This window comes from Apostichopus japonicus, chromosome 9 (genome assembly GCF_037975245.1).
Source record: "Apostichopus japonicus isolate 1M-3 chromosome 9, ASM3797524v1, whole genome shotgun sequence".
Lineage (NCBI taxonomy): Eukaryota > Metazoa > Echinodermata > Holothuroidea > Aspidochirotida > Stichopodidae > Apostichopus > Apostichopus japonicus.
In genome coordinates, this window is record NC_092569.1 from 9,258,094 (window position 1) to 9,272,371 (window position 14,278).

Below are 14,278 nucleotides of genomic sequence, written 5' to 3' on the forward strand. Positions count from 1 at the left end.
TTCAGCTTATCACTACTTTTTACTTATTCGCGATTATTGACTATTTTATTGCGCTCTCATATACCTATTGACATTTGTCATATTCTGTTGGTGTAATTTTCCGACAAAATGGCGACGACACCTATTTATTCTCCGTTTATCTGCAAATTAGCAAGGCCCGGAAAGGGTCATTTCCTGCAATCTAGGGAGTATCTTTATCCAAAATTTTTCTGTACGCTCCGCGCCAACCTGTGGTGGCGCTCCGCTTAGATAGTGTTGAAAGCGCCCCTACAGACCATTCTTGCCCCCCCCCGACCAATACCCCAAGCTCCGCCACTGCCCTTACCACACTCAAAAACGTCTTTGCGGGTACACTACGAGTAATAGCTACTCTCTTAAAGCACCATCGAATATACAAAATTACAATGTTTTTACAGACTTTTACGTGCAATCTGCAGACTTGAGACCCATATTTTAGGGCTAGGTATTCGCAGCATAAAACACTCGGGAAGTGCCGTTTCCGGTCATCTGGGGGTTTGAAAAAACCCAAAATGTTCTTGTACGCTCCGCGCCAACCGATGGTGGCGCTCCGCTTAGATAGTCTCCAGAGCCTTATATACAGAAGCTCTGATAGTCTCCATACATTAGCCCCCCCCCCCCAATAATTTTTCCGTTCCGCCGCGCCTGTCACCCAGGACGGCGTTTCGTGGCATGGACCAGCATTTGCTTCTCAAGAGTTGGGAGCTATGTAAATGTATGAGCATGAGGATTTACAGTTTAACACAATTTTGCAGTTACAGGCTGGTTGTAAGAAATTTATAACCTATGAGAAATAAAATTTCTTGAGAAAGATGATCCCAACTTTGTTTTATAAATATTTTAGAAAATTACACCTGGGAAACATTTTTTTTAGAAGTAAATTAACATCACCATTGTACACTTTTGTCGCACCAAATTGCATCTGAGGGCATTCAGCAATAGAAAATTTTCCAAAGGCGATGGGGCCCCCCTCCCCTTACACCCCTCCCCCATTTCACTCTAATGCCACTTTGGCCCCTCCCAAACAAAGGCCCTGGATCCGCCAGTGGTGTCAAATAACGACTTTTTGAAAGGTAATCTCTGCCAATGAACGATTAATTACCTCAAAACTAATTGTTCGCCAGTGCCGTATGTCACAGAAGGTAGTTGTTTCTCCTCACGATAAGTGGTGTTGAAATGTCAATTTGCTCTTTCTCCCTACCATTATACTAGGTGTAATTTAGAGAGGGAACAGAGCGAAAGCGATGTAACTGATATTTATGTCGACGGATGAGTCTTCATATGGGCTTGCAGACGCTGGAAAATGTGCAGTTCGTCATCGGTGCCAAACATGAACTAACGAATGTTTTGTTTTGTTTTAATTTAGTAACCGTCTGATTAATTTTCTTTCTGACATGGGAAGAACACAGTGATGTTGTCTGAAATTATGCCAAATCAAGCATTGCGTTAGATAATGTTATGTCTTTGTTTTGAGCGCATGTATACTTTACTGAATTGTGGTATGAATACTAAGGAACAGCGAATCCTGTCGTCTGTAGTGCACTGTGTATAATGCTGGCTGTATACGTGCGTACCATGTGCAGTTCGCTTGTATGAAAGAAACTAACAACTTTTGAACTGGAAATTGTGAAATACATACCCACATCTTTAGATGAACAGCAGTACTCTGTCCTTAAATCCAAAGTAACACCTAAACCCGTGGTTTTCAACCTTGGGCTCGCGGGCCCATTTGGGCCCGCGAAGCCGATTTTGTGGGCTCGCGAGCATTACCCCAGTAATGATTAAAAATTGTGGCATTTTTGGGGGCTGGTGGCGAAGGCACATGATGATGTTTCTTAGGAAGCCTCTTCGATGAAACCTTGTACAACGGGTAAAATTTACACAACCCTAACCCTATAAGACTAGTATAAGAGAATTCGGTGACTCCCACCAACCACTGCACACTACGTATTACGTATTTACCAAGGTTATGATGTGTGGAAGCCTTGCTCAATCGAACCCAGCTCTTCCCACACTACAGTCCTACAGTCCGACACTTCTATCAGTTCTCCCGTTCTATTGTCAATACACAAAGTATTATTACGTTCTCTTTATTTCTTAATTTGTTTTCAATAAATAGAAATTACCTCACCGATTCGAAATATATCTCCTTTAATACTACTGGGCCTCATATGCACACGTCAAACGGTTTTGCTGCTTTTTTATTGCATTGTTCATCTCCATTTTTCTGCATTATTCTGATAGTGATAACGGTCACACATTTCTTATGAAACCAGTGTACCATTGAGGGTTACAAGAAATCTTTGAGATAGGCTCTATTTGGGCAGTACCTGTCATCTGATCACGGAGGAACATACATAGCTCTGATTGAGTCCCCGGGTCACTTGTGTCAAGAATACACTAATAAACGCTGTGAAATTGATTTTATGAAGTTGATAACTTTGCAGGGTAGGGTATGGGCTCGCGAGGACGGCTCGGAAGACGAATTGGGCTCGTGATCGAAAAAAAGGTTGAAAACCAAGGACCTAAACAGTGCTTGAGTACTTGTTTAATCCTACTCTTACGGTGCCTTTTCTGTGCTCATACGTAATTGTTTTATTTCAACATTAAGTGTATGCGGACGCACTGCAAGAAATCATAAACTACGTGTGCAGACGCGCGCTTACTGGCTTTACGTGTTTGTGTATGAGAAGTTTAGAAGTCATTAATCTTGCCTTAAATACAAATCTTTGGCTTCACTATTAAGCGTCTACGAACACATTGTAAGTGACCATATTGTCCAAAACGGGCTTGAATTTGTTATGCCTTGAATGTGTTCGAGGTTATTCTCAAGGCACTATTACCACAGGTATCATTTTCATATTTTTACTGATGGTAACCTGTGTGAAAATATGCATCATTGACTTGGGGGTACAGAACTTTTGCCTAGGCTAAGTATGTACTTTTGTTATGCAAGACAATGTCAAGCGGTCTAACTTTTTAACTAAAGTCAAGTTTGGGCTATGATCGAAAATATGTTGTTTTGGAATACTGTGGTTTTCAACGAGAAACGGTAATATAAAAATCTCCTTTTGCCAAAAATTATTCCCAAACATGTCTGTTCCACTGTCCATGGAACACAGAGAACTATAAGTCCAAATTTCCAGCACTTTGCGAGATACGACTCGCTCCCAAACAAATAAGCACTTGCGAACTGTAAAATGTGAGCGCGTGGGCATTTTAGAGGTCCAATATATTTTAGCTGAGATGGAGAGCCTATAAAGTCTCAAATTGGCTGATTGGGGTTTTCGTGTCCATATAAGATTTATAGCATCAAAAAGAATGTACTTCCGAAGATATGGACTAGACTGAAGAGCCTTGAGTTATCTCTCTGTCCAACTAGCAGTATATTGGTACCCGTTGTAATAACACTGGGAGGCAAGATGCGACGAAATAAGAGGTGGCCAGCTACCTCGCTATGCCGTTAGCCATGGAACGGTGTCTCTGTTACAGACATCTCCCAGAAGCTCTATTTAGTGTATAGAACTAACTTTAGCCCAGCTGTTATTGTTTTAAAGGTGTCATATTTAAGTCATGTGTTATATTGTTGGGTGTGTAGGCATCATAAAATATTTTGAATGGTCGCAAGTCAAATATGGGCCCAGAGTGATAGTATCCAATTTAAGCAATTTTTTAAGTTGACTTTTAACCCCGTAACACCAATCCTATGAGACAACATTTTACTTATTGTCTATTCTTCATTTGCCAAATTTATGGTATGGTTTCTCCCCTGCCTTTGGATGTATAGGTCTTTAATTATTGCGTAAATTAGTCGACGTTTATGTACTGAAAATTTACCCGCTGCTACACCCCCATATCCCACGTTCCAAAAGACATTTCTGCTTGAATTACGCTAATTTCAAGTATTGAATACTTGGTTTAATAAAGTACTGATAATATTGTCAGATTATTGTCAGACTATATATGTAAGGATTTCCAAAAACTTGTATACAGTAACTCAGAGTACATACAGGTATATATATATATATATATATATATATATATATATATATATATATATATATATATATATATATATATATATATATATATATATATATATATATATATATATAATGTTGGTCAATATTCACAAAGAGTGCTCTATGCCAAGGCAGAGCTAGAATATCACATAATATACTTAACTAAACTATCATCATACTGCTACTCGGAGTTTCACGTGTGCGGCTCGCGCACCGATCATCAGGCAACTGAACAATATAGGCTATCTCGGCTTCAGGCGTGTGTGTTTACGGTTGCCATGGCGACAGTGCGATAACAGCTCGGTTCTTTTGTTGATGCATATGTCATTCGATTGTATTATGGCCAGCTTCTCTTCCATGCATAGATTGCATGATCCTGATTCGCGTTGGTGTGTGTCGGATTTCTTCAATATGTTCCATCACCCGATTCTCCTTGTCGTCACGATAACTAACGTGGTTCTTGCTAATGGTGATCCACGATAGTTATCGTGCTGTGTTATAACTTCATCACACATGTTATGAATTTCACGATAACTATCGTGGACCCTTACAAGCCATTCAAGGAGACTTTGATGCTCGGATATTACAGAAAGCGACTGGGATGCTAATTCTAAAGACATTGGCAATTTCTATCGTCATGATTGTTGTTGCTAACATAAAGCTATACATTGTGTGGTGTAGTAAGCCTGTAACCAACATCAAACAAGTGAAATGCCTGGTTATACGCAGAATCGAATTAGATAATAAGTCAACCACGACTCTGCCAACCCTTCCGACTTGGGTAATATTCATGTAGTAAGTACATTTATGTCATAGAGAAATTGATAGGCGTATGTTAGAGATAACTGATCAGTTCTACTACTACTTACTAGCTTAACATAAGGCCTTATAGTACGTAGGTCTAGGCCTAACTACTCGTAGTCGTACAGTAGGCTATGCCTAATTGAAATTCGGCTACTTAGGGCCTAGTACTACTACTACTAATATTGGTACTAATGTTATTGTTCAGAGAGTCAGTGTAACTTGTTTTGTTAGGTTATATGCCAAGTTTTTAGTAGGGTTATTATCACTGACCATACCACACAGTGCCTCTCTTTTTGGGCAAAGGCTAGGCCTACCTTAATTTGGTCCCTTGGTGATGACTAACTTAAGTAAAGTGGGAATCCTAAAAGTACAAGGCTACATTGAATTTGAAGATGCCAGAAGTGCACACTGGCATGCTTTTAAGTGTACATACAGATAGGTGTACAAGACAAGACTGCAAGTACAGTTCGCTCAAGCATGTATTCTTTATTCAAATGAGAACCAAGAAGAAAATAAATAAAACATAGCCTGTCATGCTTATTTTACAGAAAACCCACAAGAAATTAATAAAGAAATGTAAATTTTATGTCAAGTATTGGTTGTCCTCCACACTTGCTCTTTGTTATTCCTAGGTGCCGTTGTAGGTGATGTGTTTGGACATGTCATAATTGGGAAACATGACATATCTAGTCCTAGGTAATTAGTAATTATGAATGTAAGTCAAGGGTTTTTCATCATTCCTCTGATGTTAATTTACTTCATATTTAATACATAGTTCTCACAATGCTTTGTCTAAGCAAATTTTGTACTGTTCATTACACAAAGAGCATGTTATCCAGGTTGGACATTCTTGTGTACAAGACTTTGTCATGAGGTTGAACCCAAAGCATGGTTTTGGAGTGTGGGTTCGAATCCCACCAAAGTCCCCAGATGAATGTCCTTTCTAGTGTATCATGTAGCATTTTTGTAATGGAACATGCATGCTGGAATAATTGATGAAGACTTTACAGATATTAGTGAATTACAATATCTCCTCATAACTACACAGAGTTTAACTTTATACAACATTAGATGATACTGGTCAATATTTGGACAACCAATGTACCAGTGAGGAAATAAGAAGACCCACTAGATATACACAACTGCTTTCTCATTTAACTTTACCGAAGAGTTCTTTAAATCTACAACAGGTGCCGAAAAAATATGATTGAAAAGATGAAGGGTCTCGGGTAAGATAAGCACTTTAAGCTAACCAAGATTCACCCGCTTACCATGGGTCAATAAATGAGTGTAACTCAGAAATTATCCAGTAGTTTTTATGATTGTTTAAATTGTATAAAATTTTCAATTCACTGCACTTTACAATACAGTACAGTACGTCCAGTCCCATTTTTCAACGCATTGTAAAACTTCTTGTGTGCCAGACCATACAGTAGGTAGTAGGAATGATGCAATGTGTACTTGGTGTACACTATGGACATTAAATTGAACCAGAAGGCTTGGTGAGTCCTTGCCTGAAAGATGTCAGTCAGCCTGAATGAGTTTCATTTATTTTCTGTAGACAGTTGGTAGAGAGTGTTGTACATTCTTTTCTGCAATTACCCATTGTCAAAGGTGAAACCACTTGATACAGATGAAGATAACACTACTTAGATCAAACATAAGGATGATCTTTTCTCAGTTATTTTAAAACAGTATGACACCAACATTTGCTATTGTTGCCATACTGTAGAGAATGATCTTATTGGATGACGTCTTTTTCAGATTGAAGGAAATACCATGGAAATATTATATGAATAGGTTTTAGAAGTTAAATTGCTGTAAGGTAGGTGGTCATTTGACATGTGTTGTCAACTCCACAAGTTTAGAATGTTGTAAAGATGCATTTCCTCTTAAAATAATGACATTTGACCCCAGCAAAAAATGAAAGCAGCCATAAACTCACTTTTGTTTCCTATCCACTTCAGTTGCAATCTTGAGTTATCATGTTTACAGGGTAAAAACCTGTCTGTATTCTGTGCGTGTTTTTGTCCCTTCTGTTACTGTTACTTGTCATTAGCCTTTGAAGAAGATCCTGCTACGATTGAAACGTCAGGCCAACTTAGTTTTACACATGTTTACAGGGTTTAAGGATTTGCCATTTGAGGGAGCTCAAATGACCAATTACCTCTTCCCCAAATTGTACATGCTTGTTACTGTTTGTGAGAATCAGCTAGCTACTTGCTATATATGGCACTCATTCTGGAATTCCACTTTATAGCCTCAGCTGACCTTAAATGCCCTTTGACCACAGCTTAAATAAAAATATAAAACATTGATTCTACTCAAATCTGTAGAAAGTGAGTGGTCACTGTGAAAATCTAAACATCTCATAGTTAAGAATAAACCAATGTATATTTCCTGAATAAGCCTGTCTATAAGATTCTCAGTTTTTGGCATTTGATCACCTTGTATGACATTTGGCTGAGACGTCATGTTTGAAGTCCATCCAAGTTTACAATATTGAGTTATTTTGTTTAAAAACCTGAATACATACTTACCTACCAGCATACATACACACATACACACATATACATACACAAACACCCATGCCATTATGACCGCAAAGTATTTACTGTATAAGCCATTCATGAGTTAGTCAATTAAGTTTACTTTCCAAAAGTGGGTTCTGATCTTTAAAGGTAAACTTATCCTAAATATTAGTAATGGAAGGTAAAGTGCAAGTAATTGTAAGATCTTATTATTGCATTTTGATGAGTGGTTGATCACTAGTTTCAGTACAACAACAAACTAGTCTTCCATTTTGAATGTGAACAACCACAATACAGTAGCTTCTGTATTAATGCTCATTGACCACTTTTACTTGAAAGTGAAATAGTGTGTTGACATTGATCCATGCGACAAAAATACTGTATGTTTTTTTATTTTTTTATACCTGTATGTTGCTATAAGGGTAGAGTTGCTAGCTTGCCCAGTGATGCATAGGTTTTGAAACAGAAATCGGACTCAAATTAATAGAAAAACAAAACATTTTCATGCGATTGTGCATCGAAGGAACCACTTGTGTATGCCATACAATAACTTCACTTTTGGTGCACATGATAGCTTCAATTGATAGAATCCTCATTTCAAACGAAACAGAAATTTTCCCACAATCCTGGGATATATACATGTACAGTAACATATTACTGGAATGGTCTAAATTTTTTGTGCATGTTTGTGAATCTGCATATTGCTTTGTTGATCTTGTTTAACCAAATAGTGTGTTGAGGGATAAATAATCTGTTGGCATGTGCTTAACCTGTACATTGCTATTTGTTCGATATTGGTGGAATTTAACACAGTTGTATTAAAGACAAAGCATTTACAGTAACTGAAAACTTTGTGCACACCAAATTTCATTGTTAAACTACAAACTGCTTCTTTTCTTTTGAAAGTATGTAATTATTGTAGTAAATCTCTACTGCAGTGATTCCTATGCATGGTTGTTGGTAAATGAGATGGTAACAAATACAGGTATAGTGAGTATTTATCAAAATTCCAAAGAAGACTTTTTTTACACATGTATGTGTTTTGGGTAAAAATACAAGTGTTAGCTGATTGCATGTTCCTTGTCATTCTCTCTCCAATTTCGAAATTGAAGACCCCCTACCCCCCTCCCCCCCTCCCCCCCCTTCCCTTAATGAAGGAAACTTCACATTCACCTAAGTTCTTCATGTTTTTCATCTTCAAAAGTTTTCCTGCAAATATGCCTCCGAAGAAGACTTTTTTTTACCAGAAGAAGCATAAACAAATACCTATCTGTGACAAGGATACCAGTCATTTTCTCCGTGGTCAATAAGCCACATGTTTCAACTGAAATGTCTGTGTGACAGAGCAGTACCATCAAGCAGTCAAACTCCATCTATGGATCATCTGGCTGATGAGGTCAGCATAGAGAAACTTCCAGTACCAAGAAGAAGGAAGAGGTCAGTGCAAGGCAAAATATTAGACGAAACAGCATACATTGAATCCTCTGTACCCTCTTGCACCTGTTGCCAGTTTTGTTCCCAACCCTCCCCTTGAACTTGTATTGGTCATCTACTTCGACTGCGACACTCGACCAGTGAAGTGCCCTGGATGAGCAGTGGAAAAGCTAGCACTGAATACAAAGTATCACAACTTGGTGCAGTATAAGGTATGCTACTCTATTTTCCTTACTTCAGACTCTGTACCTATATGTATATGGTTTGCATGGGTTATACATGCGTTTAATAGGAGCTGTGGGTAAGGAGCTATGATAGGATTGGTGGGATATGGATGTGTCATGATATCAAGTTATTATATGTATTTTTGTACTAGCTGCAATATTGCTAGGATATCAATTCATGCTGTAAATATCAATATATTAAGTGATGCCCTAATTGCATGTGTGTCAATCAAGCACAGGTTCACAGGTTAATAAAGATGGTGATGCAGTATGTTTAGTCATCACCATCAGTAGATGTATACTATTTGCTGATGAATATCAGTTTTGATGTTTATTCCCTGTTAAAAGCAAAGGAAGCATATATGTGATGGTAATGCTATATGTTTTTGTCTATGTGATGCATTGGCTTGTAAACATGATAGATCAAGAAGTACTTTGTTTATGAACTTCACATGTACATTGACAGTTTGAGTATTAAAAAAACATCTTGTTTTCTATGGAGGTCTAAGGCCAGCAAAGGTCTGTAAAGTAAAGGCAAAATAGTTGACAGAGGTCAAGATCTGAAAACATAAAAGTTTGGATGCAATTTATACTTGAAGTTTGGACTAATATTTATTGCGCATGACAAATCTTCTTTTAGGAGGGGTTTATTTCTAACATGAAGTCCTTAAAGTAGTTTATGGCTCACAAAACTGATCACCAATCTGTTTGCATATGAGTTTAATTTGATTATATAAAGATAGTGTTTGTTCTACTGTTTAACTTTTAGAAGGAGCTGAAGGCTACCCACCATGAAGACTGGTAACTTTTTCATGAGGTCAATGGTTGTACAGTATTTGACCATAGAGGTACTGTAAATTGTAAAACACGTTTCTTTTTTCATATGATTGCGTTGCAAATTAATGTTGTGCAGGTGTGAACTTTGGATGTCACATGAAATCTTCTGCAATGTAGTGTTGATGTAACCATTTACCAACTCACCATATCACATTCAATCAGTATGAAAATGGTTCCTAAGAAAAGCCAAATTCCCTTTGATTTAATATCATTTACAAACTGTATTTATTACTGACTAATTGTTCTTTTTTTCCTATTTAGATGGACAAGCTATTGCACAGCAGTTAGGAAAACAAATTAAAAAATCTTCCCGATCAATAACAGGCTCTCATCAAACCCTACAATCAAATTTTCAGTCATATAATTTGTATCATGTTTTGGATGATGCACATTCAGCGGATTATTATTGTATATGTTTGACAGTTGACTGACTGATCAGTTGTTTTCTGAGTCATTGCACCTTTAAATGTACATATATCTATTTGCTCTGGTTGTTACAGGGTAGACAGTCAAAAACAGTATTATTTGGTTCCTAACAACAGCAGACAAAGTAGGACTGACATCACTAACCATTACAGTTTAAAACTAGATGGAAACATGTATCATACATATATCATCCACATATAGAGCAAACATAGATTGTAATCCTGCTGGTGTTTGCAAGCCTCTTTGCATTCTAAAAAATGAAACTATATTTATATCCATTTAGTCATTTATTTGTAGAAAAATGTGCACAATTACAATGACTGCATCACAACTGCATCACTGACTGCATATAGTATTTGTACAATGAATGAATGCATTGTTAGTATTTTTTTATTGTTCAACAAGGGAACACACTTACTTCATAATTTCCAGGACAAGAAAAACTTGAAGAGGAGGGCAGTTTGTGCCCTCAACATGCTAGAGAGAGCAAAAAAAGAGGAACAAATCACCACAAAGGACGTGAAGTACACCATTCAGATTGGTGATGTTCAGGCCTCATTACTTCATAACCTCATATCAAACTTAGAGCTTCACGGTTACCGAATGAAGAAGGCCTGTTAGTTCTTTACAGAGGAAAGAAGTCTTCTATTGATTCTTTATCACCTATATTAAAAAGTCAATTTGATATAGCAAGTAGAGGAAATATTGATATTCCTGTGATATTCCTGTGAGTCAGTTAATCTTAATGATGGTGGTGATGGTGTTGGAGGTGGTGGTGGTGGTTGTGGTGGTGGTGGTGGTGGAGGTGGTGATGGTGGTGATGGTGATGATGGTGGAGATGGTGATGGTGATGATGGTGGAGGTGGTAATGGTGGCAGTGGTGAAGGTGGTGATGGTGAAGATGATGGTGGAGATGGTGATGATGGTGGAGGTGGTGATGGTGGTGGAGGTGGTGATGGTGATGATGGTGGAGGTGGTGATGGTGATGATGGTGGAGGTGGTGATGGTGGAGATGATGATGATGGTGGAGATGGTGATGGTGATGATGGTGGAGGTGGTGATGGTGGCGGTGGTGGTGATGGTGATCTATTAATCTTCATGTTGAGAAATTGTACACATAACAGAGACGTCAAAACATTTCATTAATTTACCACTGCTTTAAAATGCTTTTTTGTCTTGTGTATGATTTCATTTACTATTATGTGTTCAATGCAAGGTCCATCAGTAACATTTTACTACCAAATGGTTTCCTAATAAAGAAGCCACTGACAAAAAAAAAATGCCATCAGATAGGATCTTCATTAATCTATCTTCTAAAAATATTCTTACTGCTTGCAATATGTTATCTCCATTGTCAAATTATATTAATAAGATATTTATGGTCAGTGCAAGAAAATCTTTAATTATTCTTTTGTTGCCTAGTTTATATTCAACAGATAGCTAAATGAAGGAAATTATTGTTGCATTGGTTAGATCAGAACAGATGTAATGGTATGGAACCTATATAAGGTACTCTGATTAGCTGAAGGATTCTTATATAGCTTCTCTGGAGAAACTTCAAAGATTTTGCATGTGTCAATGGAAAGTAATTACCAGTCTTGCATTCATGTATGATGAATATTTGAAGAAATTTAAATGGGATCGTAAATGAACACTTCCAGAGTTATAAAATTGTAAATGTCAGATGTACTTTTCTTGCCAAGCCCAATGATGATGGAGATTATACTTCCAAAGTTCTCAGCAACTTATATGTAGGACTACTCCTATGGATTTTGCATTACTTCCACAAAAAGAAGCACTTAGAGGAAGCATCCCTTAAAGCAGTTTTGTAGCCACTAGAGATTCAAATCAGACCTGACATAGTCATTACTGTATTTTTCAAATTTCATGTTTAGTAACTTCCACTTGCAAACATGTATTTTCCACTCAGTCAAAGATGGAGGATAATACAAAATAAACATGAAATGTTATCATATTTCATGCAGTGCTGCTTTCATTTGTACCATACCATTAATTAAATTTATGGACAAGTTCTACTATAGAGCAACACTACAGTTCTCACTCAGATACAGTGATCATTCATTGACAAACATAATTCTTACATTGGTAGAGGTTATCTATTGACATGTACTTCCTTTAAGTAATCATGTGTACATGTTAAAGTGGTATTGTGGTTTGCTAGCCATTTCTCATGTATTAGAAATGGAAGGGATATGATTTTTCTGACTGTTTTAAGTCATCCTTCTTTCAATAGACATCATACAGTAAATACAACAAAAAACATCTCCTTATTATTTAGTCTTCTGTCCGTCTTAAATTTTGAGATGATGCACCAATCCCTAATGTGGAGTGGGTGTTTGTCATACAGCTCACATTCAAGTGGCTGAAATTGTTATTGGGCATTGAAACTATCTAATATGGAGGAAGATAACCCCAAGTATAATTTTAAGTGGTTATAGTATTCAGTGTGTGTGTTTTTTTCTCTGTCTCCATTTTTCTTATTTCCACTTGTAACAGTCCATTGAAAACATAAACTACATATCTACTTTGCGAAAACGAATTGTACTTGCTGATGAGCAAGTGGTATGCTAAATGAGTGGTTCTAAGTAGGTGAAAGGATGTCTAAAGGGTGTTCTCATTGGGCTCCGTCTGAAGTTGGTGATCATACCCCCCCCCACTCCCACCCCTCCTTGTATGTCATAACATACTGCATGTGGCACTTGATTGGTCTATTCATCATTTGACTGGATATCCACATATTGCTATGTAAATAACCCTTCCCACCCACCCATACACTTACTTGAAAGAAGGTGATCCTGTACAGTTCAGCTTCACATGTTATCTATCATGTAAATGCATGTGGTTCATGCCCCTCCACCTTCCCCTCCCCACATACAACCAGAATAACATCTACTTCCACAGTAAGTTTTAAGAGAAGGCTTACATTTGTGTAGCCTCCATTTTGTGTGATATTGTCGTTCGGGGAAAGGGAACTCTAACCCATGTAACTCATCCTCCTATGTTAACATACACTTTAAGAAAAACAGAATGCAAAAATGCATTGCGGTTTTGATGATGCAACATGATCAGTTTTCTTCATAAATCTGACGTAATGTATAGTGATGGTGTACTTGTTTACAAGGGTTTCACGATTTGACCCTAAATGACCTTTGACCTGGACCAAAAACAATAGGCTTCTTGTACTTAATGTGTCACTTCTACACACTGAGTATGCAGTTGATCTGACCTTCCCTTCTTGTGATATCATGTTTACAAGTTTTCCCAAGTTAACCCCCGGTGACCCAAATGACCTTCACCTTCATCAAATACAATAGGCTTCTTGTACTTAATGTGGTACTTCTACACAACAAATATGAAATTGGTCTGACCATCCCTTCTTAAGATATCGTGTTTACAAGGTATTCACAATTTGACCCTGGTGACCCAAAATGACCATTGCCTCCACTCCAAAAACAATAGGCTTCTTATACATTATGTGGTACTTCTAGGCACTAAATATGAAATTGGTGTGACATTCCCTTCTTGAGATATTGTGTTTACAATCAGCTGGGAGTTTACAAACGCACTCACACATACACACATTCGCGATCATGAATGCAAAGGTTACGATTATCATCGAAACCAAAAATGGTGAAACTTATATGTCATATCTTCGGGGATCTGTGACAATATTGATTGCCGCATTTTGTTTTAAAAATGACACCAATTTTAACTTGCAAAGTTGTAACGTCACAATTACGTATGTAAGTAATCAAAAGACTCTCGGTTTGGATATGTGTTCGGCATTAAAATCACCCACCGATCTTTCAATATGCAGCTCTCAAACTTTTAGGTGGACACATTGAGTTTAACCCATAGTTAAAAAAGCCTACGCCTTTCCAAAAATGAGATTAAGCAAGAGTATTAGTAATATAAAGTAGCGTTGTATTTTAGAATAGCTCGATTTGGCAATGTCACAAGA

At 37.4% G+C, this 14,278-nt stretch overlaps 1 long non-coding RNA gene across 1 annotated transcript; it reads left to right on the plus strand.

Moving 5' to 3' along the window:
* The first annotated feature begins 4,146 nt into the window (after positions 1-4,146).
* LOC139974265 (uncharacterized) lies at positions 4,147-11,178 on the plus strand. Its single transcript, XR_011795427.1, has 3 exons — positions 4,147-4,835; positions 8,580-9,021; positions 9,803-11,178. It is a non-coding gene; the product is annotated as an uncharacterized lncRNA (long non-coding RNA).
* Positions 11,179-14,278: the final 3,100 nt, after the last annotated feature.